We start from the raw sequence: 6,000 nt of genomic DNA on the forward strand, positions 1-6,000 counted from the left end.
GCCGCCGCCGCGCCGGCACCGCGCCCGGCATGCCAACCACCACATTCGCTCTTGGCACTTGCAGCCCCATTCTCTCAAGCACGGATGCGTCATCTACTCTATGGTGAAACAGTTGGCGGTAATGCATAATATGCAGCAGTTTCCGTCTGGTTTCTAGAGTTTGAAGACCAACCATTCCTGTTACGAATAGAGATGGATACATATATGGGTAATACCCGTACAGTCGTTTGTAAATGTGCCTACAGAACTTCCTCTGCACTCTTTCTAGTGATTTGCCAATAACTTTTGGGAATACTGGTGTGAGTAGATAGATAAAAAGCCTTTAACACAATTATCAGAAGTGAATACTTACAATCTTTCCTCAAAGCTCTTCGCTCCATCCATTTACCGCAATGATGGCAATGTTTGCCAAAGCAGACCAGATTTGGCTATGAAAAAACATACGTATATATATTATAATCCTTAAAAAATATATGTTTTACTATAATAGAAAGTAATATTGCAAATACTTACAATTTTTGGCATTGTATGACCATTTCAATTTTCAAATAAAACCTTAGACCTATATATAGGGACCCGACATGTTGTTCTATGCCATAGATTTATATATATTAAGCTAGATTGAGTTGTTAAGCCAAAAACTTTTACTAGTCTGACAAGAACGCCTTTCTGCGCCGGTGATAAAGTTCAATTTAGTATGGCAAAAAAGTGTGAGCTCAGTCCGTTAAAAACGACGTTCACTGAATAATGTTGACATTGTCAGTAAGTGCGAGAGGGTCACCAGCCCAAACAATGACCTCTCATGTGGACACACTTTTTGACCTAACTACACAATCTAGTTTAATAATTCTAAATCTATGATGAGTTCAGACGGGATATGTTCTGTAAAAAGTCGTATAAATTAAAATAATTAATTTTGTCGAGAACAACACACGGGCGCGCCATCTGTCCCAGCTGTGGTGCTTTACTCAGGCCACACGCTATAACCATACCGAGCGCATCGATCAGCCGCTTAGTTCCAACGCGCGCCAATAGATGGCGCAAAAGCTATATTGCGAAACGGGACAATGACGTCATCTTTTTCGTGCAGGCTGCCCGTAGTAACGAGTTATTAGACGTTATCACGTCAAAAAAAACATCGATACAATACAAAACAAGTGAACCAGTGTACCAAATAGGATGCCGCTCAGCGTAGACCGTGTCTAAGAGACACAGCACTGATTTTCAGGGTTGCAGTGTGGGGCGGTCGTTTGTTAGCTGCTAATGACCAGACAGATATACTAGATCTCCAAAATTTCAAATTGGTTTACATGCCACATCGTAAAAAATCGTAGGCCGAATCGAATGCCTAGAACTTTGAAATGTTAGGTTGAATTATGGTTGGTTGTATGTTACATTGAAAATAAGTGCTTCATTTCGCCGTTAAAACGTAAGTTTGGAGAAACGATTACAAACTGTACATTATATAAGTAGTTATCTTTGTTTTCAATAAATTAAAAAATGAAAAGACGGTTAGGTATATACCGTATTAAGTACCTAACTTACGGGTAACATAGGGTTACTTCGATTCGTGGAGTAAATCGGTAATTCTTATCTCACGACCACGAGTCAAAGTAACCCCAGTTTATAGTAGTTGAGTTGTATGAGTTCTCAACAAACCGAGCTGCATTACCAAGACCCTGCTTTTCTGTCACAAACAAAGGTCTCACGTTTTCCCGCGATTCATTGTTTTCATTCAAAACGCGGGTGAAACGCTTATTGTTTCCCGTAATGCAGATCTACTTCTGGAAACAAAGATTTAGACATCCTTGCTAAATAATGAATATTGCAAATCACTTTCCTCTGGGCGTTCGCGTCTATGTGTTAATGAGGACTTGAGGAGGCACACCGACATTTTATCCCGCCTGGCGGCGCCTGTGCAAGTGCACTGTCATTCATGTGTGAGAGAGAGAAAATAAATGTCCTCTTCTCCCTCTCACGTATGAAATGCTGTATTTACGCAATGGACTAAGGGCCCGCGCACACGGATGCAACAGTTGCACGGCGACATTTTTTGTCTCTGTCGTCACTCCTTGTACGCACGACAGAGACAAAAAATGTCGCCGTGCAACTGTTGCATCCGTGTGCGCGGAGCGTAATAGGGTGGCGCCATCTGTCATAACCTTTGAGTGTGCCTCCTCATTGACTTTTGAACAGAAATAAAATTGCCAATTTGATTGTCACTAAAAATCTGCGTAAAATTTTATGAAAATGGTATTTATAGACGGAAGGTTTAAACTAAATCTTGTCACTAAAAAATGGCGCGAAATGTAATTTTCTATGAGAATTAAACCTTCTCCACTACATTTTCAATCAATTTTTATTTTAGGCCCGTCTGTGATTTAGCCAACGTCGATTCCGTCTAGGACGGAATGCGTTTATTGGCAATTGGCCGGTGACGCCCACAGTTATAAAATTTGCCTCTTTTTTTATTAGTGCCAAGATTTGATTGACAGTCTAAATGGTAAAAACTTTAAATTTAATTGTATGGCGGCGGCTAGGTTCACGACTAAAAAACGTAGCGGCACTAGATGTTTGTAAAATCCAACTAGTGTTTCAATCACAGTCACGATTTTAAAAGAAAAAAACTTGAAAACACCGACGGCAGCTACTCTGAATACACGCGCTTCTGAAAACCTCGAGGAACGGCTGTTGCGTACATCATCACCTTTCACTAGATTCCGTATAAAATAAAATATACATACATACATACAATCACGCCTGTATCCCATAAAGGGGTAGGCAGAGCACATGAAACTACTAAAGCTTCAGGGCCACTCTTGGCAAATAAGGGGTTAAAAGAAAACGAAACTGTGGCATTACAGTGACAGGTTGCCAGCCTCTCGCCTACACTACAATTTAACCCATATCCCGTAGTCGCCTTCTAAAATATTGGGTTGGTAAGAAAGTAATGAGCGAATCATAAGCAATATTGTAATTTTTATTTAATTTATTATTTTAATCATTTATCAAAAATATAACGGCCTTCGTTATCTACTACTTGTCTCCATCGTTCTGGTAAAGAATGAATAGCATCGGCGAAGAAGTTCTTAGGTTTAGATTAAAAAACTCAGCTATGTACTGTCGTAGATGGGCTTGATCATCGAACTTTTTTTCATTCAAGGCATTGCTTAGCGATCTGAACAATGCGTAATCCGTAGGTGCCACGTCTGGAGAGTACGGTGGATGAGGTATCACTTTCCAACCTAGCTCCAATAGCTTTAGCCGAGTCACTTTTGCAATGTGTGGGCGAGCATTGTCGTGTAAGAAAAAAACTTTAGCATGCTGTGGACGATTCTGACAGATTTTTTGGTTTAAATTTTCAAGCTGATTACAGTATACTGATGCGGTAACAGTCATTCCACTTGGTAGGAGTTCCCAGTGAATAATACCATGAATATCCCACCAAACGGACAGCATAACTTTTTTCGGGTGAGGCTCTGTTTTTGGTGCCTCTATTCCTTTTTCGTTTGGAGCTAGCCACTGACGTTTGCGTGTGTGATTTATATATAAGACCCATTTTTCATCTCCAGTGATAAGATGGTCCAACCAGTTGAATGTGCGGCGAAAAGACAGAAGTTGTATGCAGATATCGGCGCGGCGGTTTAGTTGATGTCTATCAAGTTCGTGCGGTATCCAAACACTGTATTTGTAGTTTTTTCCCAACTCGTGTAAATGTGTTTCTATGGTGACATGAGAGCAGCCTGACTCGGTAGCAAGAGTACGACTCGTTAGCCTCGGATCTCCTTCAATTAAGGTTTTTAATTTGGCTACATCAATCTTCACCGGTCGACCAGACTTAGGTTGATCTGATAATGAAAAGTCGCCACTACGAAACCGCTGGAACCATCGTTTCGCCGTGGCCTCAGACACAACTTCAGGAGCAACACGCTGACATATATTACGCACTGCTTCGGCGGCTGAATGGCCAGACTGAATTTCGTTTAGTAAGCAATGCCTTACATGCACTTTTAATTCGTCCATTTTCTTCCTTATATTAGCTCGGCGACAGCTAGTGAATGACTGACGAGAAACTGTGCGACTCGCCCTTTATATACTTTCGACCATAGAAGATTCTAGAACTCTCTCAAAAATTTTATGTGGAATTCAATCGATCGCTCATTACTTTCTTACCAACCCAATATATGATACGTCTGGCAACCCCAGAAACGATAGTAATCTTACACGGACTCTATAATTCGAATAATTAATAATAAGTGTATTTTCGACATAATGTGAATATATTGTGACACTACAAGTGACAAATGCACGCGATAAGTGTTATCTTCTAAAAATAACCATCATAACAGTGTGAATACAGTTACAACAAAATAGACCTCTTGTCATGTCTGTAAGAATAACATTCAAAAAACAATAAGTGAAGTGTTTAGTGTACGCATCAGCGCTATGATCACGGATACGCAAATGCAGAATTGAGCGTATTTTGATCAACTAATACGTAAAATTAGAAATTATAACCACCGTTAAATATACAAACTCAGATCAACGAAGCTCATTGGTTCCAGGAAAAAGGTAAACAAAGATCAGCTGACCAATCCGATCAATACGTGTCACTTTGACACATAAGACTGGGTTACCATAATAAAAATATCATCAACGTCTCAAATACGGTGATTACAGTGCCATCTATACTCAACCAGCTGAACTAGTGCTCAGCGCCATCTACCGAAAAATCTACACACTAAATAGAAAGTCGATACAAAGAAACGATGTCACTAAAACTCAACCAGAGAGCCACAGGAAGTGGCCGCAAGATGGCTGCACAAGTAAGCTGCTACAAATGCAAGTCTATAGTTGATATTAAAAAAACCTTAGAATGTACTAAATGTAACAACAGATATGAATTTGATTGTGCGGGATACTCCGAAAAATTATATAATTTGTCAAAGGAGGCAACAAAAAAGGAATGGAAGTGCAAAAATTGTTTAGCAAAAAAAAACGAAAAGGGGCGAGGCGCCCGGTCAAACATCACACTTAGAAAAACCAACAGAGGAATATCTAAGACAAATACCCCATGTGAAATCACATCGTCGCCACTGCCAATTTCAACAAGCGGCACATCGTTTGAAGACTCAATACAACCTCTAAAAGACACCAAACCTGAGGCATCGTTGTCTACGCCACTGACTTCACCTATCCGACTACCGTTAGACCAAAATCCGTCCCTTGATATCGAAGGTAAACACAGCCCCACTGCATCACCATCGCAGCTAGAACATAGTTCAGACGGAATAAACGACAGCAACGAATTAGACGCGTCGCTACATAGCGTATCCTCCAATTCTCAGAATTTAGACTCCGACGAGAGTATTCTAACTGAAAGAAACTCGTCTGATTCATTATCGAATACCAGTAGAATATTATCAAAAAGCATGGACGGCTCGCTCCGAGGGTCCAATATACACCTACCAGTAAACGAACTGCATGACAAAATAACGGAACTGGAGCTGACATTAGCTAGTACGCAAAACGAGCTGGAAAATAAAATAATTGAAAATATGGAGCTGCAAAAAAAATACAGCAAGTTAGTTATGGAGACAGAGGTACTTCAGTCATTGTGTTTCGTTCCCTCATTCGAATCAAAAAACAGTGGAAGCGCGAGAAAGAAGCATCGGCATTCCTTACGACCTACGCCACCAGCGACGCCAGCCAGATCTTCACCAGGCGCTCTACTAAATACTAAAAATGTTAATATGAACTTGATTAACATGCAAATAAAAATTGTAGAATTGGAAAAACTCATTAAAAATGTCGATAAAGAAATTTCAGGGTTTGCAAATCAACTGGAGAGACTAACCAATAAATTTCAAACAACAAATACAGGGACGAGGACGATGTCACCATCTACTCTGTCGCCGCTGAAGAAAAATGCAGCTCCGGCAAGCGGTGAATCAACATTTGGATCATCAATAAAGTGTGAACAACATAGCTCTGGTCCTA

This window comes from Leguminivora glycinivorella, chromosome 4 (assembly GCF_023078275.1).
Source record: "Leguminivora glycinivorella isolate SPB_JAAS2020 chromosome 4, LegGlyc_1.1, whole genome shotgun sequence".
NCBI lineage: Eukaryota > Metazoa > Arthropoda > Insecta > Lepidoptera > Tortricidae > Leguminivora > Leguminivora glycinivorella.